This window comes from Monodelphis domestica, chromosome 1 (genome assembly GCF_027887165.1).
Source record: "Monodelphis domestica isolate mMonDom1 chromosome 1, mMonDom1.pri, whole genome shotgun sequence".
Taxonomy (NCBI): domain Eukaryota; kingdom Metazoa; phylum Chordata; class Mammalia; order Didelphimorphia; family Didelphidae; genus Monodelphis; species Monodelphis domestica.
Window position 1 is genome coordinate 22,888,234 of NC_077227.1, and position 25,436 is coordinate 22,913,669.

Sequence of the window (25,436 nt, forward strand, 5' to 3'; positions counted from 1 at the left end):
GCCCATGCCTATGTAGGGGCACAAATATGGAGTAATGACTCGCTTCTTCAAGGGCTGGATGTGACAAGCTCTAAGGTCCTTTCAAGCTTCATCAATGATCATATGTGCTATTTGAAGCTCCTTCCCACACCCACTCATTTTACAGGTAAAGAAAGGAAGACCCAAAGATGTTCCATGATGTAGCTATAATCCATGCAGTAAATTTCTCCAGCAGATTATGAACCCAGGACCTCTTGACTCCAAGGCCAGCAGCTCTCACTCGACTCTGGATCTGTGAAGTTTTAAAAATCTTCAGGGGGCAGCTGGGTGGCTCGGTGGATGGAGAGTCACGACCAAAGATGGGAGGTCCTGGGTTCAAATCTGACCTTGGACACTTCCCAGTTGTGTGACCTTGGGCAGGTCATTTAAGCCCCATTATCTAGCCCTGACCACTCATCTGCCTTGGAACCAATACCCAGTATTGATTCCAAGATGGAAGGTGAAGGTTTAAAAAATAATAATAATAAAGATCTTCAATATCGCCTCTCCCCCTTTAAAAAATATCCAGCAAAAATATTAGGGGAGGTTGGGAGTGGGGCAGGGAAACCTCTCTGGCTAGAAGCACACGGGAAGCCTGATAAGAACAGAGAAGGATTTTGAATCCATCAGAAAGTGGCCCACAGGAAGTGGTCTGGTCGACTTCGTCCTCTTGCCATTAATATTCAGTGTGTTTAAATTGCAATCCGGACCCCAAAGCCAGGAATAATCAGTTTGTCTTGGAGAATTCTAGTCTTATAAACAAAGGGACATAAAGACTGGTCCAAGGTAAATATTGACACGACTAAAGAGGAGCTAGAAAAGCTTTTAATGGAGCCAGATCTATTGCATGTGGGGGAGACGGTTCACATTTTATAACAAACGTTGTGTACCCAAATGTTTACAGACAATGTCGGAGAAAAATAATGCTCATTCTCTTGAAAACTGATTTGGAAGAGGGAGCTCATGTAAGAATTAATGATACCAGCAATAATAACAACAATTACAGGCCTTGTTATTTCTTGAAACAAGGAAAATTCTCCCTGCCAAACACATATTTACCCACTACCAGGAGAAGATTGGGCCTAATAGCCTAAGGAGATGGGTGGCCCATCAAGGGGATAGCTGGGATCTGTGAGAGAGCATTCAGTTGGGAATCAGGAAGGCCTGAGTTCAAATCCTACTTCAAACAAATGTGCGACCTTAGGCAAGTCACTTAAATTCTCTGTTTCTCTTCCTATAAGATGGCTACCATCATAATTGTCCTTCACTGGGTTGTTTAGAGGCTCAAATATAAAATACTTTGTTGCTGGGAAAGTGCTACATAAATGTGTGCTTGGACAAGTAACTGTCCCTGGCCTTGGTTTCCTCAACTGGAAAATATATAGTTTGGACAAAATGACTTCTGACATCTCATCTAGCTCGAAATCAATGAGATTGTCATCAAACGGTACCACTAATTCCAAGGACTGGATGGAGAAAACCAATGGAGCCTGGGTTCCCTGGAGCTTGGGTCCCTGGAAGCTGGCCTCAGGCTGAAGCCCACCTTTTGATCAGCACTTATTCAAACCGCTGGCCCATGAGCCCCCATCAGTGTTGGCTGAACTTCTGGTCAGTTGAGCGTGGGGTCTTCAGGGCAGCCAAGACCAGTCTCCTCTTCAATGATGAGCCCCCATCAGTGCTGGCTGAACTTCTGGTCAGTTGAGTCTGGGGACTTCACAGCGGCCAAGATCAGTCTCCTCTTCAATGATGAGCCCCCATCAGTGCTGGCTGAACTTCTGGTGAGTTGAGCGTGGGGTCTTCAGGGCAGCCAAGACCAGTCTCCTCTTCAATGATGAGCCCCCATCAGTGCTGGCTGAACTTCTGGTCAGTTGAGTCTGGGGACTTCACAGTGGCCAAGACCAGTCTCCTCTTCAATGATGAGCCCCATCAGTGCTGACTGAACTTCTGGTCAGTTGAGTCTGGGGCCTTCATGGCAGCCAAGACCAGTCTCCTCTTCAATGACACCAACCCCCGCACCAGCACACTCACGTTCACACCTTCCTTTCCCCAGGATGTTGGGTGGGGTAACCTGAAACTCCAAATAAACAGAAGTCCATTATTAATGTTTAGTGGGAGGGAGAGAGGGCTCCGGGCACCATGGCAACCCCAACTTCAAAGCATTTCAAAAATACAAGTTGAATTTCATCTGGAAACATCCCAATTACCCAATTAAAGTAAGCTATGGAGCCTTTCGGAATAATCTCTGATCACAGAGGGACGAGCTCAAAATAAAACCATTCCTCCTTTAAGATTCACTTAGAAAATGGAAGGATTTGTGTGTGTGTGCTTTAGTGGAGTGAATTAAATGATGTTACCCTTAAATCAGGCATTAAATGCTAGGGAAAAATATCAGTGGTCCAAGAGGGTCATAAGAGCCTAACTTAATTCTTGTATTAAACAAAAGAGGACACGGAAACTCTCTCCTTGGGGTGGGAAAATCACTCAATTCCTATGTGTTGTTTCCTATCTCTTTCCAACCCTCTCCCACTGGAATTGACCCCCCAAATGGCAATATCTTCCAACCAGTGGGTACTAAAAAACAAAATGGCCCATAGTCAGTGCGCTCTAATTCAGGTATGAGTTTGAGCAGATGGCCACCAACTAGCTCTGAGTTTTTATGATTCCGTCTCCCCTCTCCCATGGAGCTGGCTCTTCCCTATTTCCATCCTGATCTGACTTCTCTTTGGGGTCTCATTGTCCCCCTTCAGGGGTGTCCTTGAGCTTCGTTTTCATATAATCCAGATTGGTGAGGAGAAAGACAATGATCAGATGTATAACTTCTAGGAATCACCCTAAGCCCTGAGACCTTGCTAAGCACCATCAGGCCTAAAAATCAAGATTCGGAGACCCTCGAAATGTTTCGATGGAAACTGGTAGGCCATCTAGATAGGTGTCTTCATTTTAAAGCTGGGTAACTTAAGTCTCAGAAAAGCCAAGTCGCCTGTTCAAGATGGTACTGACACTAAACAACAGATCCTGGATTTGAATCCAGGATTTTCCACTCGAAAGCCAATGCTTTTCTACTGTGCCATATTGCAAATACACAGTCCTACAAAGCAAGGTGAGAACTCTGACAAAAATCACCCATAAGGAACATTCTTGTTCCAAGAAAGAAAGGGGAAAGAAGGAATGGGGGAATGTTGGAAAAGCTCCAGCTCAGCTGCATCTACATAACAAAAGCTCATTTCTGGTGTTTGTGTGACTCTAAGAAAACAGCCTGTGCTGAGCTGAAATCAAAAACAAGATGCCAAAAGATATTAAAAATTTAATTTGAAAAGTTGAAGCTGTCAAACTATTCTGGACTCTCTCAGTAAAAGGATCAGGGCAGAATCAAGGCAAATGGCTTCAAATAAAATCTCCCTTGGTTGATGGAAATCTCCAGTCATCCCTGAGATAATTGGTTACGTAAATATTTTAGTGACCTGCCTGCCTGGCTAGGTGACAAAACAGCCATTGGTGGCCACCAGAGAGCATCTCAAAAGTCACCTTCTCCATGAAGCCCTCCCTGATCCTCCAGATGCTAGTACATCCCTCCTTCTCCACTGCCTTCAATTTAACTTGTGTATAATTTATATAATTACTTACTTGCCATCAATAGAATGAAAGCAGCATGATCCATTGGAAAGATTGCTGAACTTATATTCATGACCTCCATTCAGATCCTAGCCCACCCACTTTTTACTACCTATGTGGCATTGGTAAGTTATGCCACCCCTCCAGGCATCACTTTCCTCCTATGGTCCAGAACATGTGTAAGGTCCCTCCCAGCTCTAGATCTATGATCTAATAATCCTATCCCTTAAGGGCAATGACTATTTTATTTCTCTCTTTGTAGTACTATTTTTGTATTTTTTTGTATTTTATTTGTACTTTATTGTACATTTATTTTATATTGTAATTTGTTGTATTTATCGCATTACTAGTTCCTAGCCTATAGAAGGAACGTACTAAATGTTTATTAATTGATTGATTGATGATTGATTGATTGATTGATTGATTAGGGGGAAGTATGTCATCTGATCACTTCCTATTTAAGCAATTATTCCTGAAAACTGGGTGTTAATTTCAGTATTTCTACCTTTTCAAATACAGGTGTTTTATCAGTGCCCTCTAAATTTTGGCACCCTAGGAAACAGCCCCTCTTGCCTTGCCCTTGTTACTGCCCTGTTTGTTTTTTTCTTTTTCAATATACTGAGGAAATAATATAAAACTATTTAGCTCATTCAGATTGGGGAAACCCAGAAAAGCCTCCTGAGATGGGCTGAATAGAGTCATTCACATGAGACAAAGTCAGTGGAACTGGGAGTCTCTCAAAGACATGGCAAAAGATCTTGAAGCCCAGCATGGTACACCATATCTGAACTGGATTGTGTACCCAGAGGGAAGGATAAGTAGAGACACCAATCATATTCCTATGCAGACCTTCCAGACTGAACTGAACTTGTTTTCTACCCTGCTCCCTATACTGCCCCCATGTACATAGCTACATAACCCCAGATACAGACACACACTCCCTCCCCGCACCCAGGACTGCTGCATGTGTACCCCTTTGCTCCCCAACATGAAAATATAACATGAATCTAATATGCCTTCTCCCTTCTCCCAAGCACAAACCCTGAAAGCTCCCCATTCATTCATCCTTTCTGAACTTTCCAACAACAACAAAACCACCAATATCCTAGCTGCAGACTTCGCCCATACCCCTGCTAATCAAATTTAAAGAGAACAAAGCTATAAGTGAAAGCCAAAAGGCTACATAAAAGCCACTGGCAGGGATGTCCAATCAAGGCAGGCTTCCTTCCAGATTCAGATCAAACACCACCAAGGGAAGAGCCTCTCCCATTTCTCCCCAGAAATTAGAACTCTGCCCTCTAAGGTTGCCTTCCATCTACTCTGCACATTATTTTGCAGGCGTCTTATTTATATATGTTGTCTAGTTCATTCCCATGTAAGCTGTTTGAGGGCAAGATCTGTTTTTCCCTGGATGTCTAAGTGGTTCAATGGATTCATAGCCAGAACTAGAGATGAGAGGTCCTGGGATCAAATCTCACCTTGGATACTTTCTAGCAGTGTGATCCTGGGTAAGTCACTTAACCCAACCCTTACCACTCCTCTGCCCTGATGAAACTTAAAGGTTCAAAAAAGTATGTTTTTCCTCTTTCTTTGTAACTCCACTATTAAGACCAGCCTGGGATATAGTAAATGCTTAATAAAACTTTTTGATATATTTATTGATGAATTAATATAAATTAAGCAAATGAAGATCATGCCTATTTCCTCTAATCTTTTGTTCATTTGAAAAGGGAGCATTTAGGGAATAAAGGGAGCTTCGTCTGCTTATCCCCCACTTAGTGCTTATTTTTCATTTTCATTTTTAATTTTTGGAGAGGTAAATGGGGGAAGAATCCCCATAATGAATTTGCAGACTACAGATTCACAATTGTGGAGTCAACAAAAATTTTTGACCCCATGTCAGGTAGTTATCTGGACCCAATACCCTATGGTTAGTGCCATATAAGAGAGTTAGTTAAATGTTTAAATATAAATCATCAATCAATAAACATTTATGGGTCAGCTAGGTGGCTCAGTGGACAGAGAGCCAGGTCTAGAGATGGGAGGTCCTGGATTCAAATCTGACCTCAAATACTTCCTAGCTGTATGACCCTGGGCAAATTACTGTATCCCAAATGCCTAGCCTTTACCACTCTTCTGCCTTGGAACCAATGTTTAGTATTGATTTTATGACAGAAGGAAAAGGTTTTTTAATAAAAAATAAAATAAAATAAAATAAAATAAACATTTATTAAGTATTTCCTGCGTGCCAGACACCATGCTAAGTGCTGAAGTTACAAAAAAAAGGCAAAAGTCAGTCCCTTCCCTCAAGGAGTTTATAGTCTAATGAGGGACATAACTTCGTCTTACTCTAGGAGCTTCAACTAACTTTCGTTGGTTGCCTGAATATGGGGAGGGGGAGAAGAGGGTTGGCAGGGAGTTATGGAATCTTCCAAATATAGGAAGAGGGTTTTTAGCCTGGTGTGATTTTCTGAGAATGGATTTGTAGCAGAGTTTCTGTACTCATCATCTCATATATATCCTTCAGAGATAGAAGATGCCCTGAGGGGCTGGAGTGCCTCTTCTCTGGTGCCACTGGCTTAAGCTCCCATAGATTGTGCTCTTTCCATTGTTAGCCATCAGTAAGTAACTTGCACTCCGGGTCCACATTGCCAATTAATCTCAATCTACTTTGAAGATGAATAAATAACAGAAGGATTAATATTTCCAGCACCCCCCCCAACCACTCAGGGGCACACTTTCACCTATACTCTCTCAGTCCCTGGGGAAAGTGGGCTCACACTTAGCACACTCTCTGCATAGTATTAGTTTCATAAAGTTGATGTCCAAATGTTGTATCAAGGCCAGGTGAGTCCTTGGCTCAGCTTCCATTGGTGTTGATGCTGGTCCAGCTACAAAGCCCAGTTTGGACTTAACATCTGTGAACCCAGCCCTCGGGTAGCGGATCTCCTGACCTTTTGAAACTCCCAAGGCTGTAGGCTCCTGATTTCCTTCATCCAAGCGAAAAAGAACACCATTATGACCAAGAATTGAGGCCAGGTGTTGGCCTTGGAGGGTGAGAGCCCACAGCCTCTTCTCCTACAGCATCATCTCTCACATGATAGCATAAAATAAGAAGTCAAATCCAAAGCAAAGTTTGAACCCACCTAATCCCAAGCCAACTCGGGACTTTTTGAAGGCACCTGCCTCTCCCATTCCAGCTCCACCATTTTTGCCAGTCAAAGAAGCTGCTTTCTACCATGTAATGACAATAGACCAGACCCCCAGTGGAATATGTGCTCAAGGTCCTGCGGCCCAGCCTCTTCTTTGGGGGGGAAATTCCCCAAAGCCATGCAGCTAGAGGTAGGGCTGGGATTCAAACCCAAGACTTCAGGTGCCAAAGCAATGTTCTTTCAGTTCCAATCTTCCTTTACCTCTTCATTCCCTGAAGTCATTTTGTCTTTGCTCATTTCTTCAGTAAACTCCTTGAGGACAGGGACTATATTTTTAATCTGTATATCTCCAGCCCCTGGCAGAGTGCCTAGAAAAGAGGAGAGATTTAATTATAATAATAACTATTATATATTATATTATATATAAATAAATACAATATAATAAATAAATATAATAATGATATAGTATTATTTATTTATTATTTTATTAATTCATAATAGAATAAATGAATAAAATAAATATATGAATGAATAATACTAAATACTTATTGTAATTATTATAATAATAAAAATAGCAATATTTAACAAATAAGATAATGAAAATATTAATGGGTTATATATTAAATCTATTTTACGTAATTTATATAATTTGATATAAACATAATTGATTGACAGATGTCTGTCTTCAAGGTAGGCTTTCTATGACTATGCAAATGCCAATTCTTGCCTTGTTCATAGTAGATATTTAACAAATGATTATTGAAATGAACTGAATCAAACTGAATTCAATTCAAGGTACCTTCTAGTTTGGACAACTCATCTCGCCTCATCTCATCAAACCTCATTTACCTCATCTATAAAATGGGCTAGGCAGACTACATGATCTCTAAGGTCCCCTCCAGCTTTAGAGTCTATAATCCTATGAGTCTACCCCTTAGACTAGATTCTCTTAAAATAAGAAATATTAAAGTAAGAAAAAAATGCTTTTCAAACATTGGGTTCAATTGAATGTTTAGCTGCCCCGCGTTGAAGCCACGGTATGGCGTTTTGGATAGAGTCCATGTGGGAACGTGTTTTGCTTGATTCTGCATATTTATTGTGAGAATCTTATTTTTTTCTTTATTGTTCCATGGAGAGGTGAGAGAATAAAAGAAAAAATATAAATACCAGGTATATGAAGAATGTACGTTCAATTTAAAAATAAAGAAGATGAAGGCACGAACATACCTCGATCATACCGTTTCATTTAAAACAAAAGGGAAGCTTTTTTCAAACACGATTGCTCCAGTTCCCAGGCCCCAGTTGATCAACCACCATTTATTACAAGTGCCTGCTAATGTGCAAATAATAAGGCTACCATACCAATAATGAAATAAGCCCTGCCCTCAGAGAGCTTACATTCCATCGAGGTAGACTACAGGCACACATATAAATATATCTAAAGTGAATGGGAAATCTGCTTGAATTTTTAATATAATAAGAGAAATTTGAAATGATATAAATTTATAAATATAAATATATTTTTAAAATATAAATTAAATCAATATAATTTTAACACAAGTTAGATTATAAGTAATGTAATATAATATATTTAATTATAATAATATATCATATTTATAATAATTCTACAACTATATTTAATATACAAGAGAATAAAATACATATTCACAAGGACAGAAGGCAAAAAATGACTTTATGGCACAGTTCAAAAGTGGCAATTCCTCCATCCCCCAAAAAGGACTATTAAAATGGCAGTCCAGTGTGTGACCCAGCGAAAGGAGGCTGTTGTGTTTTTTAAAAGTTTTTTAACCAAAAAATGAGGGCGGGGGGCAGCCTTCATTCATTTTTTTAAGCAGAGTACAAAAAAAAAAAAGAAATTGATGATTAAGACTCATAATAGACATTTTTTAGAGCCGCGTCAGGAGGTGAATAAATACCGTATGTGGCCCATGACGCAAATCTTGGGAAACACTGGAGGACCAGGAGGGGGATCTTGATTTGCAAGCTCCTGGTAATTGTCTCTTGATCAATGAATAAGTCTCAGGAGCACTAATGGGCACTATACACACATACAATTAGGAGGCTAGATAGCCCGCTTTATAACAGAGCCAGGGAGAAGCTGATGGTCATTTCCAAGGAAGAAGGAGAAAAGATGGAGGCTTCCCCTCTTCCTTCAGACGTGGCTTTGGGGTGAAAATGCCCTTGTACCCTTAAAAAGATATTCACACCAGAAAGCAGCCCCATCTTAAGAGCTGAGAATCTGCAGGACTCAGTCCCAGCCCCAACGGTCCGCGCCACCGTGGCATCCCCTCAACAAATGGGCGGTCCATTTTGGCGGCCGAGGCAGGGATGCTCCCGAAGAGTCTCTAATGGACTTCATTATCTCCAGTGCCCGGCACCAGCTGCAGGACAGAATGGATTCAGCCAACGGTATCAGGCCTAATAAAATGTCCTATTAAATATAAACTCAGGGCTCACCAGAGGCTCGGCACAATTACAAGGCGAAGTTAAGTACAATTTATCCAACAACATGCTTCAATTAAAAGTGAGCCCAAATGGGCTGGCAGACACCAAATGGGGTGCACCAGGATAACCTCGGCTCATAAATTCCTTGGGAGCCTCGGAGGAGAGGCCGCCCAATTGGGAGGCCAGTTCCCATTGCGGAGCAGTGCCAAGTGGAGACGGGTGATGTCACCGGAAAGCAGATTTCGGTTTCTGGTAAGGAAGCTGCCCAGGGAAGAGATTGGTGGCAAGGCTTAGGGTTGGCCAAGGAGTGGGGCCAGAGAAGCAGCTGGAACGGCAGAGGGAAGGGTCTAGGCGTGTGGAACATAGTATTGAATGTCAGACTTTTTTTTCACATATTAGTCCATTTTGCTAAACTTTTTTTTGTTTGTTTTTAATTTTTGTTATAAAGAAGGGCACTGTGGGAATGGGAGGGGAAGAATACTGCAGGAAATAGAGGGGGGGATACTTAAAGAAATATATTGTAAAAAATCACTATTTTATCAAAACCTAAAGTTAATATCAAAGAAAGGCTTTTGGAGTGCTAATAACAAGGAAGGTGAGAATGAGAATATAATATTTAAAAGTTTGCAAAATGCTTTTGTGAACTCTCATGTATCTCAAATAATGCTATAAGGGAGGTACACTGAAGGAATCAACAATCCCCATTTTACAGATGAGGAACCCAAAAGTTGAGTCACAGTGAAGAATCAGGATGCGAATTCAGGTCTTCTGGTCCCAGGGCCAAAGTTCTTTCCACCCCATCAGACAAGATTCAGTAGTCCAAAGGATAACGATGTAACAGAATAAATTGTTTCAATGACACGCTTGAAAAGCTTGAGAAATTTAAATACTAGATTTGCCTAGAAAATAATGAAGTTTTAGTTTAAAAGGTTAATTGCAAAAATAGCAGCATGTAGCAACAGCAACTCTCAGAGATGAATCAGCCAAGCGGGATCTGAGGCTGTGCTATCTGGCTGGCAGAAGCAGAGAGGATGTTATTTGTCTGGAAGGACGAATGTGGTCCCTGACCTGATGATTGTTGGCTCTCGTGCCTTCTTGGGGGGCCATCATGAAAGCAGAGCCAGGATTTAGGGAAGGTGCCTTCCAGAGTGGTCCAAGCACCAGGCTGGGAGTTAGAGCAGGCATTGTAGGGAAGAATATGTGGCAAGGACCTTGGGCAAGGGTTTTTTCTCCTCCTGGCTTTATGGTTTATTCATCTGTGAAATGACAGGGTTAAGCTAGGTGTTCTTTAGAGACACAACTAGGGTGAGACAACTAGGAATTTGTCCCAGGACGCTAAATTTTAGAAGGGATTGATAGCACTTAGGCTCTTTTGACAGGTTAAAAACAATTTATCTTATCCCCTAATGAGCAAAAATTAGTCAGGATAGGAAGCTTTTTTTTCCTGCCCCTCCTGTTCTATCCCTTAAGCTATCTGGGCTGGCTTCTAGCTGCTCTTTTTCTTTCTTTCTTTCCTTTTTTTTTAAAGTACAAATTCTTAACTTTTTTTCCCCCTCCATGATTTTTCTCTAGTGTAAGTGATGTGTCCTCTTTCACAAAGTGACAACATGGAAATAGATATTGCTTTATTTTTTCATTAACTCACTTATTTGTTTGTTACATTACAAGACTCAGTTTACTCATTCCCCTCCCACTGTTAGAGGAGGAATATACAACAAAAACTGTGTCTTACTTATTTCTATTTCTCATTTCTTTGCCTGGAGGTGGACATACACAAGTCATTCTTCAAACAACATTTCTGTGGCTGAATGTAAAGTCCTCTTGCTTCTGCCCATTTCACTCTGCACAGTTTCACGTCGTTGTCATTCTCCTACCTGTTCTTCCCTCTGGTGCCAGAGGTTTCCTCTCTGTCCTTGGGTCTAAGCCCCTGAAAGGTTCCCAAGGGCCAACATCTCTCCCTAAGACCTTCACCCACTGAATTTGTCTCTTAAAAGATGACTTGATGACAATATTCATGCTAGACACCCCAGGGATCAGAATTGCTCATTATACCTCCAACAATCTCTACAGCCCCTTTCCACTATAGATCCCAGGATCCCAAGTCCCAGTCCTATCTCTGCCAATAACTAGCTAGAGTATTTGGGACAAATTGCTTGTCTCAAGGGCCTCAGTTTCTTCAACTGTAAAATGGGCCAATAAACCAATAAAATTCATATCCCATCATTACCCCCACACACACCCAGATCCCCTCCCTGTCTCTGCTTAGAAGGAAGAAACCTCTTCATCCAGAACCTCCATTTAAGGAGATAGCCCAGGAAGGTCAGCTTTTCATTTCCAAACCAGCTGTACTTCTCTGCATTTCTCCATCATGCTCCTGAGCCAGGTGGTACCTTCTCTCTCCACCCTCTTTGCTTTCCTGTTTCTTCTTCTATGTTATGTTATTTCATGGGAATATAAGAGCATAATTCGAGAACCAGAAAAGATTCCCAGAGATCAATAAGATCGTCCAGCTAGCTAGCAAGTGATAGCGCTGAGATTTGAACCTCTAATTAGAGTTCGGAGCTTTCTTCACTCCCTGCTAGCCAGCATATTCCCCCCATTACCATCACTACCCCAATCTCCCCTCTCTCATGGTATCCTTCTCATGTGATTGCCTCAGTCAACAATTCTCAGGTTCATCCTCCTCTCCTTTCCGTCCCTTCCTACTTCTGAATTGTTTGGGTCACCCCAAGTAGAGTCTCACTCCAAGTAATCCCGGACATGCACACAAAGTCAAAAAGAATATTCCCTACCCTTAAATTTCCCCACCTCAAATGAGCTCTACCATGCCCATTCTTGGAAGCCATGCTGCCCTTCAATGCCAATTAAATTGCCCTTTTCCTTATCGATGTCAATTAGGCCATCTCCACCAGAACCCTGAAAAACAGTTCCTTTGTCTATACCATGATGGAAGCTCCATCTCATGAAAAGGTTTGATCATTTTTAAGAGGAGCATTTGGTGTGACTCCCCCCAGCTTGCACCATTTGAATTCCAGTCCTTCCAACATTGCTTCCTCCTCTCTCCCACTACGGTCCCTGAGCTCCTGCCCATCAAGTCACCTCATCCCTATCCCTCTTCCCCCCTGCGATTCAGCCCTTCCATCATTGCTTCCTTCTTTTCCTGCAATGGTCCCTGAGCTCCTTGCCCACCATACTACCCCACCTCTGTCCCTCCTCTTCCCTGAGTTCCAGCCCCTGCAACATTGCTTCCTTCTCTCCCTGCTATGGTCCCTGAGCTCCTGCCCCCCAGGCCACCCCACATCCCCCCTCCAATCTGAAGGAGCTCATTCTTCGTAATGAGGATTTTGCAAGACAGCTCAGTGGTTTCCAAAAGAATCCCGTGTCCTCATTAGGGTCAATCTCTTATGGCCCTTCCTTCTATTTTGCAATCCTTAACTCCATCCTCTCTCCTCTGGTTCTTGGACTCCTTTGCCAGCTGCAATGGATCACTGAGGCAGCCCAAATGGCTTGTCAGGGGAGTCCCTGCCCACCCTGTATGGCCAGCTCTGAGCTTGCTCCCCTGAAGCCTGGGCACAGAGATGCGTTCAACTTGCCCGCACTGAAGTCTTATTGAAGGACGGGCTCCTTTGAGCCGCCAGTTCTCAGGACCCCAAGTCCTCACATCGAATTACAGAAAGAACATCCCATTAGAGTAGTTTTTGCTGATGAGTGTGTGCCTGCCTGCCTGCCTGCCTGCCTGCCTGCCACTCCCCTACATAGACATACATAGACACTCTGGGCATCGTCTCTCTGATATGACCTAACATGGCGTAATCTTTCTCTGGGCTCAGGTCACAGTTTCAGCATTTGATCTCACTGTAAACCACAAATTTTGAGACGTCAACTTTCTCTGAAGAGACCCCCAAAGATTCGGTCTTTGAGGACTAAAGGATGGAGACAAAGCCTTGGGAGAAATGTCACAGTCAGGTTCCTGTAACTTAGAGCCCCCCAAAATCATGGAGGACATCTAATCTGACCCTCCCTCCAGTCCTACTCATTTTATAGAGAAGGAAACTCAAGCCCACAATTGGGAAAGGATTTGTCCAAGGTCACACAGGGAGTAAAAGAGTTATGATTAGAACCACATCATAGGAGAGTAGCTTCAGAGACTTAGAGATGGAAGGGCCAAGCTAACCCTTTGGTTCTACAGATAAGGAAACTGAGGCTTATGAGCCAGTGATTTGTGATTGTTCCTTGAATACAACACCTCATCACCCATTTCCGCCATTTTCCCTGGCTGTCCCCCAAGCCTAGAATTTGCCCCTTTCTCATTTCTATCTCCTCGATCTGCTGGCTTTCTTCAAGTTGTAGTTAGAAGTCCACCTTCTACAAAGAGTTTTTTCCAACCTCCTCCTAAAGTCAGTGCCTTCCCTCTATTGACTATCTCCAAGGGATCCTTTCCAGAGTTTATTTGTATCTAGTTGTTTGCATGGTTTGTTCCCACCAGAATGTGAGTTTCTTGAGGGCAGGGATTGTTTCTGACCTTTAATCCCTAGAGCTTAACACAGTGCCTAAAACATGGTAGGCACTCTCTAAATGCTTATTGACTGACTGACTAACTCTCTGGGCCTTATTTTCCTTATCTGTAAAATGAGGTAAATAAAAAAATAAATGAAACAATATATAAATAATAAAGGATAATAAAAAATACCTATTTCCCAGGGTTGTTGTGAGGATCAAATGAGAGCAGATGTAGAAAATACTTTACTAACTTTCAAGTGCTAGATAAATGTTAGATATCACCATCATCAACAAGCATTATTATTATAATACTGCTGGGAAGCTGCATGGTATCACAAAAAGAAGAACATTGATTCATGAGCCAGAGAACCTGGGTTCAGATCCTGCCTCTGAGTGTCAACTACCAGTTTGATCATGGCTAAACCATTTCCCCTTTGGGTACTCCAATTTTTTCAACTGTGAAATGAGAGAGCTGTGCCAGATGGCCTCTGAGATCTTTTCCATCAGCTCTAGGTCAAGGATCCCTATTAACACCGTCATAGACGAGAAAATGCAAAATTATACAAAGCTATTTCAAGAAGGGACAAGAGTACTAATAACGAGAGCAATCAGGAAAGGGAAAGTATTCTTGTAGGAAGTCGATCCCTGAGCAGCAATGGAAGGAAGCTAAAGATTCTAAGAGGGGAAAATGAGGAGGGAACAAATTTTAGACAGAGAACACAGCTTAGGCTAAATCATGGAACCAAGCAATAATTTCCAATTTTATTAGGCTAGAACATAGTATCTGAAGAAGACTAATATGAGTTCCAAGAAGATTAGAGGCAGACTACGGAGGACTTTTGAGGAGTATCTAGATTTATTCTAGAGTAAATAAGTTCCTGTGTCCTCATATGGGGACCAATCCTCCATCAATATCATTGTTTCTACTAAAAAAATCCATAACAAGTTCTGGGAAGGTGACATATAATCCTGCTCTTGTCTGCAAATTCACTTATAAATTTCCGTAAGCCCAGGACTCGTGGAACACCAGACAGACCTGAGGTGGACTGTCCTGTCCCATAGATCCCTTGAGTGTTTGTCAGAATCTCAACAATCAATCCATTCGTATTTGGTGAGCACCTCCTGTGGGTCAAACACTGTGCTAGGCCCAGGAGATGGAAGTACAAAAGACAGACAATCCCATACTGAGAGTCCCCCACCTTGACGACAAAAGGAGCAAAGTACATTTAGCTGTCTCTTCTCCCAGGTCAAGATGGACTATTATAACGACACAGTTTCCACGGCCTTCCACTTAGCTAAAGTACCCTGTGTGTCTCCATTCGTGAAATCCAGAGCTGTTCTCAAGCCATTTACTTCCCTTTGGACCCCAAGGCTGCCATGTGGAGACCATACCCCAGATTCAAGTTCAGAATGTTTTGAATCTCATCCTGTTAGGATTATTTTTTTTCAAATCCCTGTCTGTGTACACAGGTTGTCCCAAAACTCCTTATACAGTCTTTAGCTTTAATAGTTTACAGAGTTCAAATACTTTGTTTTTAATAATGGTTTTAAGCTTTGATCATTTAAATCTGCACTAAGACTTGTGGGACACCTGGCAAATGATACCATGATAACTTAAAAGCTTTAATGCAACACCCAAAGAAGAAGGTATTGGGTGATACAGTGGACCGAGTATTGGGACTAAAGTCAGGAAGATCTGAGTTGAAATCCAGCCTCAGACATTTACAACATTAAAGCTCCATTTTGATTCTAAAGCAGTTAATAAAGGAGTAAAGTCACTTTAATAAATGTTTGTTAGAGTCAGGACTCAGGCAGCTCAGTGGCACAGCGGATAGAGTACCAGGCTTGGAATCAGGAAAACTTGAGTTCAAATCCATCCTCAGATGTTTACTCATTGTGTAACCTTTGCAACCTGTTTGCCTTAGTTTCCTCATACATAAAATGAGCTGGAGCAGGAAACGGCAAATGATGACAATATCTTTGCCAAAAAAAACCCAAGTGGGGTCACAGAGTTGGACACAATTGAAACAATTGAACAAAACATCCAAATAAGAGCACTTCTTCCTTATAGGGAAAGAACTCAGGACCTGATAGAATCTAGTCCCTCAACCTCCAATGAGCATCTCCCTCTGATGCCCTGCACAACACAGCCCTGAAACAGTCTTGCCCGGATATCTCTAGGCTGTGCTCTGGCTCTAAACAACAACTTTGGGTCTTACTGTAAGTTGTTGGCTCTGTCGTGGAATGAGAGAGTTGGAGTAGCCCTTCAATCCCACCCTTTCCCACGATCTGACTTTACAGAATAATAAAAGGAGGCACCGAGAGATAAAGTGAGCTGCTGTTTAATATTTTCATGAGTGATTTGGATGAAAGCAAAATTTTCCAGGCTTGCCAGATTTGCTGGTGGCAACGCTGTGAGGCTTAGATAATATTTTGACAGCATTGGGATCAGAAAAAGAGATCCAGTTAGGTTATAGCAATGGGCTGAATCTAAAGAAGATAAAATTTAATAGTGATAAATGTAAAGTCTTCTACTTGGGTTCAAAAAATCAACTTCACAAGTCAAAGATAGGAGAAGTAGGGCTAAAGCTCAATATAAGTCAATGGTGAGTGATGGCAGCTGAAAAAGTTAATGAGATATTAGTCTGCATTAGGAAAAACAAAGTGTCTGGGGCTACTTCTGGGCACCATATTTCAGAAAAGATATTGAAAAGCCAAAGATAGTCCAGAGGAGAAATAGTCAAATTGGTGAAAGAGCTTGAGTTTATTCCACAGGATGATTTGTTGAAAGAATCAGGGATGCTTAGCCCAGGGAAAAGACAATTCAGAAAGGAGAGGATTATTGTCTTTAGTGTCTGGATGATTATCCCATGGAAGTTAATGAAACTGGTTCTCTTTGGTCCCTGACTGTAGTAGCAGAAATGTTGGTGGAAGGCACAGAGAGATAAATTTAGGCTTGGCATTAGAATAAACCTCTAAACAATTAAAAATGGAATGGGCTGTCACGGAAGGCACTGGAGTCTCTCTCTCTTATTGCAGAGCTTTGGGATTCAGATTCTGCTACGGATCAGGCTGAGGAGACCTCAAGGTCCAGCCGAATGCCAAAGTTTCCTTGATTTTGAGGGTCCCTTTGGGCATGGAATCCTAGGGTCTGCCTGCCCACTGTGTCCCAGCCTAGAAGCAATGGCAGGCTTCCAAGCCAAGCAAGAAAAACATGTAACTCAAGAAAAAGATTTACTGATGGAAAAGCTGGGGGAGGCCTTGTTTGGCTGGAGCAGAGGCATTCAGAGGGAGCTGGATATCTAACTGCAGACCCCGTCCAAAGCCCAAATCATATCTATGTCCAAATGCCTGAATATGCCATCCTTCAGCATGACAGCTCGGACAAAGCTGAAGCACACAGAGACATACGTGATGTTTCCCAGGCCTGCCTGAATGTATGGCGGAAACGAAGGGGAACTTCTCGTAGAGTTGAAAAGGACTTTCAATGATGATGATGACAAGAGTAAGAATAATGGTAATGGCTGACATTTAGATAGCACTTTATGACTGATAAATCATTTTATCTAAGTTGTCTCATATGGTCCTATTAGCACCCCTAGGAGGTAGGTGCTATTTTTATCCCCAAAGCAGGTGCTCTACAACATATGCATTGGCTATGGGAATTCCCAGGCAGCTAGCTGGCTCAGAAGATCATGCTGGACTTGAAATCAGAAGGACTTGAATTTGAATCCTATGATTTTATTGGCATGGGGAACTCCCAGTATGGAGCCTCCCTTTACCAACGTAGTTAGAGAATTTATCTATAACTTAAAGTCTTAGATAAGAATAATAATAACTAGCACTTGTTTGTTGTTTCATGGTTTGAAGACCACTTTCTATATATTCTCTTGCTTTATCCTCACAATAGTCTTATGAGGGAGTGGCTACCATCATCCCCATTTTACAAAGGAGGAAGTCAAGAGTCTTAGAGAAGTCATGAGATTTACTGAGATGCCTCAACTAGTGAGAGTCTGAATCAGGATTTGAATTCAGGTCTTCCTGACTCCAAGTCCAGTATTCTATCCACCATGTCATCTAGCCCCCTCATAATGCTACATTAGGACATTGAAAGACTAAGTAACTTCCTCAGGGTGATATAGCCAACACATAACCTGCTAGAAGGTTGGCTCTCCATCTGCTTACCATGACCATCTCCATTTTACTGATGAACAAACTTATGGTCAGAAGCATGCAGTGACTTGCCCATGGCCACTCATCTGATAAGTGTCAGAACTGGCACCGGAGTCCAGGCATTCCACCTCCAAGCCTCAGGCTCGCCTCCAGCTAAAGGCATCGTGTTCTAACTATAACATTTCTCAGACATCAGCCAGCAGGGAAAGACAGGAATTTTACGAGACGTGGAGCCGACCTGGAGCGTCTGCAATCAAACCACGTAGATTGGCATGCAAGGCTGACCCTGCTCCCAAGAATGCAATTTCAACACACAGTGATTATCAGGTATCACTTTGGCAGTCCCGGGCTTGTTTTCACCTGAAATCGGTGTCTGGCTGAGCAATGAGACCCAGGCTTGGGCACCCCTAGCACACCATGAAGCCCCTTCCTTTGCTCTATGCCCCACAAGGCTTGTCCAGTCTCCTTGTCCAGTTCCCTGCCCAGCTGCCCAGCCTCAAACCTTCTGCCTGGGCCTCTTCTCCCTGGGGTCTGCTGACCTCAACATCTGATCCTCTGCCTGCTTCTGACCTTCAATAAAGACATTGTGTCAGAATGGAAAGTGTGCTGGTTCTGGTGTTCAATGCTCAGGGCTGAAATCCCACCTTTGCTGCTATGAGGCCTTGGACAAAGCACTTAACCTCCATTGCCTCAGTTTCTTTTTTTTAACCTTTACCTTCTGTATTAAAATCAATACTAAATATCCGTTCCAAGGCAGAAGGGTAGTAAGGGCTAGGCAATTTGGGTTGTGGTCACACAGCTAGGAAATATCTGAGGTCACATTTGAACCCAGGTCCTGCTATCTAGCTGTCCCTGCCTCCGTTTCTTTAACTCCAAAAGAGGCAATTGGTCTTGGAAATTCCTTCTACCTGTTGATCCATGACCCTAAATAGGCCAAAGAATTGTCCTAAGTGATCCTGATTCATTCCATTTGCCCCTTCTCTTATCCTCAGACCCCACTGGGTCGTCAGGTGGGAAGAGTCATCCAGCTGTGTAAGTCACCAATGTTAATACATATAGTGAGATGCAGGACTGACATCTTCATCTTCCTCTGGGGATTCACCCATAGGACTCCTGGGTTTCCACTGGGTCCACTACTGCTCCCAAAGGAGCCCTGAGCCTTTCCTTTCTCCCTTATCTATATACTGTGCCCCATGATTAGAATGGGAGATCATTGGAAACAGGGACCAGCTCTTACCACGGTGTGGCCATCAATAACTCAAGAAGCATTCACAAAATGCCTACTATGTGCCTGGCATTGTGCCCAGCAGATACTTATCTAGAAGAGATGCTCGATAAATACTGTTTCATTCATATCAGACCTAGCATATGTGTAATAAGAGTTTGCTGGATTGGATTGAATTAAGGATTCCTCCATTTCCTGTTGCCTTGATTTGAATTGGAATGTTTTTCGGTATCCTTGGTTATTGGCATCCCCTCCTTCTTGAAATTCTTTGGGGAGAGAACGCCTTATATCCTCTCTGCAGATGGAATTCCCTGGTCTCTTTTTCTTCCTATCCTTCTACCCTTCCACTGGAGACCCCAGAGCTTATGCTTCTAACTTTGTTCCCCCACCCCCTTTGGAAAAGAAATGGGCTACAATTCCTTTGAGTCATAAACTGACTCTCAGAGAGAGAGAAAAAAAAAACAATAGTCCCACTTTCTATTTGTATCCCCAAAATTAGCATATAATAAGGCCTTAAATGGTTTACATTCATTGATTGATCCATCCTACAATCTGTGAGCCTATAATATCCTCCTAATCTGACTGACCGGCTACTTGGCCTCCAAATGTCCTGATGACCTCCAGGCCATGTCAGTTTCCATATCGATCCCATCGTCCTTGCCATACTGAACATCTTCTGGTCTTGGTTTCGTGTGTTGATTACAAAACCAACCAGTCACATCCATGCCGATGCTGACCAGCCGTACTTAGCCCACTTCTGACTGGTAAGGCCCCAAGGACTTACTGGCTCTGTCTAGACATGAGAAAAGTGATAGGTGTGTCCTTACACAACCAGTAAACACACACACACATGCTCCAGAAAGCTAGAAAACCTGTTACCATGGGAATCACGCTGCTTAATTCTCCAATCCTATGCAGCAAACACTCCACCGAGATAGTACATTAATCCAGAAGACTTGTAGAATTTTTTTCCACATATTATTAATTCAGTTATTATGGTCATAATAAATGGTTACCTGAATTGCAAGCCACTGAATAATATTCTGCATTCTCTGGACCCACAATTCTCCTGCATATTCAGCATGAATGTAAAGTGCTGTTTACCAATGGAACATCTGAGATTGTTTATGAGGGCCCTGGATCGGGTCAACTCTTAGTGTTTTCAGTAAATAAAGCAGACCGAAGACAGAGGTGTACACACATTCACTCCTCCATTAGCTTAGAGCTTCCCGCCTCCCTCTATCGATGTGATTTTATCTTAGGTACCATCCATAAACAAAACTTCATGCCCAGCTGCGGGAGATGGTGAATGTGCCCGCCTCTGTTTATCTGGGGAATGGAAGCACGGTAGGGTTTTAATTACCCTGAGCAGGGAGAGATCAATTTTAAAAACAAACATATTAGGAAAACCAAGAGCACATTTACTGCCAAAGGATGAGATTTTTCCAAGTACTGAGCTCTGGAGAATACTTGTCTTCCTCTTAAGAATGGCAATGGGCCTCTTTTCCCCCCCAAAGCCCCACCACCACCATCCAATCAACAAAGCCCAATGTCTTTTGTGGCGCCTCATTTAGCACCCAACCAACATGGTATATGAGCAACTCAACCCAGGCAGATTTAAGAGCATTCTACTGAGAGAAGCATGGTGGATTGGATAAAGAACCAGCCTCAAAGCCAAAAAGGATTTGGGTGCCATTTCTGACGCATATCACGTGGGGGACCCTGGACAAGTAGCATCCAGTGCTAGAGGCAATTTTCTAGGGCTATCAATTGCATAGAAGGTGCCACCCTATAATAGTAGAGGAATTCTCCTCCCCTGGGAGTTCCCTTGAGCCATGAAATCACAACTCTGGTTTCTATCCCGATAAATAATTGAGACATTCTTGGTCTTCCCCTCAAAATTCAGACCCTTGTTGTCAACCATTTCAATTATCATTAGACATTTGGCAACTCTCATGTTGGACCCTGAAGACCACCCACAACCAAAAATGTCAAAGAGTAGGGGTCAGAAGAAAGATGAACACATTCTAGCTACTTGACTAGTATCTGGTTGTTGAATCAAGTTATAGAAAAAAGAGAGTGGGACAGAGAGTCAGACCTAGAGAGACAGAGCACCTAGGAAAGTCCTAGGTTCAAATTTGACTTCAGATACTTTCTAGATGCATGACCCTAAGCAAGTCACTTAACCCCAAGTGCCTTGGAACTGATACCTAGAATTGATTCAAAGACAGAAGGTAAGAGTTTTAAAAAGATAGGAAAAAGAAAACAAAGAGCAAGAATGGTATGGAGGGAGAGGGAAACAATGAGGGATTCAGATGACTGGCAATGGAGATTAAAGACTAGATATATGATTTCCTTTGTAGAGGGGAACTCTCAAAAGAAGACCTTCCTTCAACTAGTGCTAGCTAAGGATTTCTCTGCCATTTTTAGACTGAAAGAGACATCCTAGAACACTGAAAAGTTAGATTTATCCAACAGTATAATAACAATGTTATGGATCAGAAATGGGATTTGAACTTGGGTCTTTCTACCTTGGAGGCTGGCTCTGAATCCACTACTACCTTTTATGTCTAATGGTACCCCCCAAAAAGAGAGATTGTATTCACACTCAATCTTCAAGGGTGGGTTAGATGTGGCTCAACAACTGGAAGAATTGGATTTTCTTAATTTAGGGTTTTCCATTTAAATTAATTCTCAATTCAATCAATCAGGGAATGATTATGAAAGAGATCTATCCCTGTATAATGATATTCCTGGAAACTGTAATCTCCTTGAGGACAGGGACTCTTCCCATTTTTGTCTTTGTGCCCTCGATGTCAAGCACTCTGCCATCTGTTGCTGTTCCATCCTCCCAATAAGCCTTGTAGACACCATGTCTTGCAAGAGCTAAACCCCTCCAGCCCTTGGCTATCTCCTTCCTGAAACCATAGTTATCCTCTGTACTGGGCTATTTTCTGCCTTTCCCCTTTCCACCTATTGCTCAGAAATCAGCCATCCCATTGCTTCTGGAAAGGGGGTGCCAGTGCAATGCCCCATGGCTCCTCTCTCCATCCACATGACTTAGCACCTTCCTATCCACCACTCCTTTTGCTGTCATTGCCTCAACTATTATAATGAAGGTTCCTCAAGAGCAGAGACCATCTAGATTCTGTGTTGGTACCCTGGATCTTAGCACAAGGTGTGGCAATCAAGAAATAAATCAAGAAATATTAATGAAATGCTTACTATGTGCCAAGCATTGTGCTGAGCTGAAAATACACAGAAGAAATGCTCAGTAAATGTTGTTTCATTCATTACATGCATAATATGTGTTTAATATGTATTTGGAGTGAATTATTGCTTCCTCCATTTCTTCGTGTATTGATTTGGGTTGAAATGGTTTTAGGTATCCTCAGTTACTGGCATCGCCTCCATCTTGAGATTCTTTAGGGAGAGAACCCTGTTTTTCCTCTCTGTAGACTGAGTTCCCCAGCCTCTTTCTCTTCTCCATCCTCTGCCCTTCCATCGCAGACCCCAGAGCTTGTGCTTCTAACTTTGTTTTTTCCTATGAGAAGGAAATGGGCTATGACTCCTTTGAGTCAAGAACTGACTCTCACAGAGAAAAAAAAAAAAACAGTTGATGAGTGCTTTGAGCCTAAAGATTTCAGTGAGTGCTTCTGGGGGCAGAGAATGTTTCCCCCAAGACAGCGAAAGTTTTAAGTGTGTTTGTCTCTGCTTTCAACAGCTGTAGGGAGTTGTGTCAACCCAATCTGAAGGAAAAGGGTGCATTCAGGCACATACTGATTAAGCTAGAGTTTAGATGAAACAGGGCCCCTGGCCTCATGGGGCTTGCAGTCTAGGAATGTTCTGAAGAAGTCAGGGTCCTGGACTTACTGCAAGAAAACCTCCCATGCCCTTAGTTTGCAGTTTAAAGGTCTGGATATCCACTGTGGGCCTAATAAAGCATCAGAGGTTCAAACATCAACTGTCCTCCCTAGTGTGTCTCCTCGACTGCTGAAGTGGGCCTGCCTCACTTGGCAGCAACCTGCAGTTTCCTGGGTTCAGTGTTAAATGCTAAGTTAACTGATGATCACAACCAAGGAGGCAGAACAGCTGAGCAGAAAAAAGCAGCAGCTGCTGGCCGTAACTCTAAGGAGGGCACGAGCCTTCAGAGCTTGCCCTTAAAGTATGCCTGCAGAAATTTCAAAACAGAGATTGGAGGGGGGAGAGGGAGAGGCAGACAGACAGAGACAGAGACAGAGAGACAGATAGAGAGAAAGAAAATCATCTAAAAGTTTTCATCCTGATTAAAGCAGGAAAATTAACAAAGCATTGAAAAGGGGGAGAGTTTAAAGAGACTCATGGGCAACAACCCATGACATTTTGCATTGTGGACAAATCCCTCTTCCACCATAAACTTTTATTATTGGTACACTACGGTATTTGCAACTCTCTGTTGGCAGGGATCTCCTGAACATACCCCACAAATGGGAGAGGCTCCTGGATTGCTTTAATGCCGATTAATTTTGCTAAGGGTTGCAGTTTCACCAAGTCAGCTCCTTCTTGGTTTTCAGAACCGCCGATCATTATTCTGCTTCTGTTCTTCTCCCCCGATCAGTGTCCCCTCTTTCTGACAAAATCTGAAGTTATTCCCACTGAGCAAAACCTCTTCAGTGGGGTTAAGGCCCATCTCCTCCCTTTCTGGCACAAATCATCCTCCTTTTTTTGTTCCTCCACTGGAACAAGTCTGCTCTGAGCTCCTGGACTGCCCTTTGGCACTGGAAGTGTGGTCTTCCTCCCCTTGTTAGCCAACGAATGACTTCCTTCAGCTGTGTTTGAGTGAATGACTCAATGGCTTGGCTTTTTACAAGACCTGACCTTATCACACCACATATATACAGAGATGATGTGTGTTTATGTGTGTGTTAAATATATCTCTGTAGAAAAATCCACTTCTATGGGGGTCTTCTTCATGCTGTCATTAAGTTAATGTTTTCTGTTATATATGGAGGGTCTATGAGCATCTATGAGCATCAATCCTGAGCCTGAACCATTATAGCAAATCAACAAGCATTACCTAATTAATTTAGTCATTCATTCATTCATTTCTTTGCTTGTTTATGTCAGGTCCAGCCTAGGACAAACCAACTGATTTCTTTACAATTTGATCATTCCCATCCATCCCCCTTTTTGGTCTTCAAAGAAATTGATATTTACAATACACACCACAATATAATGTAGTACCAAAGTAGTAAGCACCTACTAAGTGCCAGGCACTCTACTAAGCACTGACTAGGGCAAGCCAAAAGTTCTGCCTATCCAAATTAAACCAGTATGTATCAATCCCTTGCTGTGTTCGAGACCTTGGGCTAGAAGCAGAAGCCAGTGTCCAAATGAATGAGACTGGTGATGATGAATGACCTTTAACATCCCTCCAACTCTTAAGCTGTGATCCTGTCTGAGCTTCTCATGCATGTTTCTCATTTGCCCAGCACTATCAGGCCAAGATATTAGACTGCTTTCAGAAAAAGGAAACCCCCCTGCTTTCCTCAATCTTGGGAAGTTCATGTGGAGAAGTATGTTTCTTTCCAGGTGGTGCCTTTTAGGAAGGTCCTTCTGGGGAGTGTCCAGAGGAGGCCAGCCAGGATGCCAATCGAAATGTATGAGAATCCAGCAGAGCAGAAACCATGAGGTTATTCTGAGTTCCTAAGGAACTCAGACAGCTTCTAGGGAAACCACATGTCCAGACATCCAGTTCCTCCCTTCCAAAAGTAAGGCCAAGCCAACAAAGCCTTCTTCAGGGGATTCCCCCATTTTGTCACTCTCTGCTGTTGTATGACCACAGCTGTGGCCAGTGCAGCAAGAAAGTGTAACTCTAGGATCAAGCCAAAATCTGAGCTGAAGGCTGAATGTCGAGCACCAAGACACAAGCAGAAAATTGAGCAAATCATACAGTAATAGAATTCTATGCCAGAAGGGGACTTACAGGTCATCAAAGCCATGCTGGGGAAACTGAGGAGCAAACCTACAAAGGGACTTGCTCAAAAACACTTAGGTATGAAGCAGCCAAGCCATTGTTTCAAACCCACATTTTTGAGATCACCCCCTTTTGGATAAGCACTTTCCCCTGAATATATTCGTGAAATCACTCTAACCAAGTTCATGTTGACCAATTCTACCCTCAGAATCACAGCCTTACCAAGCCTCAAAGCTATAGGTGATCTCAGGGGCCATCCAGTCTAACTCAGAGGCAGCACGCCTTAATTTTGGACCATACTAATTCTTCAGAAATTTTTTTCTTCCTATTCTTA

General features: G+C 42.6%; 1 long non-coding RNA gene across 1 annotated transcript in view; it reads right to left on the reverse strand.

Annotated features, from left to right (window-relative positions):
- Window positions 1–828: 828 nt before the first annotated feature.
- The window catches only part of LOC103095373 (uncharacterized), a 39,974-nt gene continuing 15,366 nt past the window's right edge, over window positions 829–25,436 (reverse strand). Inside the window, exons 3-4 of the long non-coding RNA XR_460040.3 lie at window positions 7,044–7,150; window positions 829–2,086 (exon numbers count right to left, since the gene is read on the reverse strand). This is a non-coding gene — a long non-coding RNA (uncharacterized LOC103095373). The remainder of the gene's footprint in view (window positions 2,087–7,043; window positions 7,151–25,436) is intronic.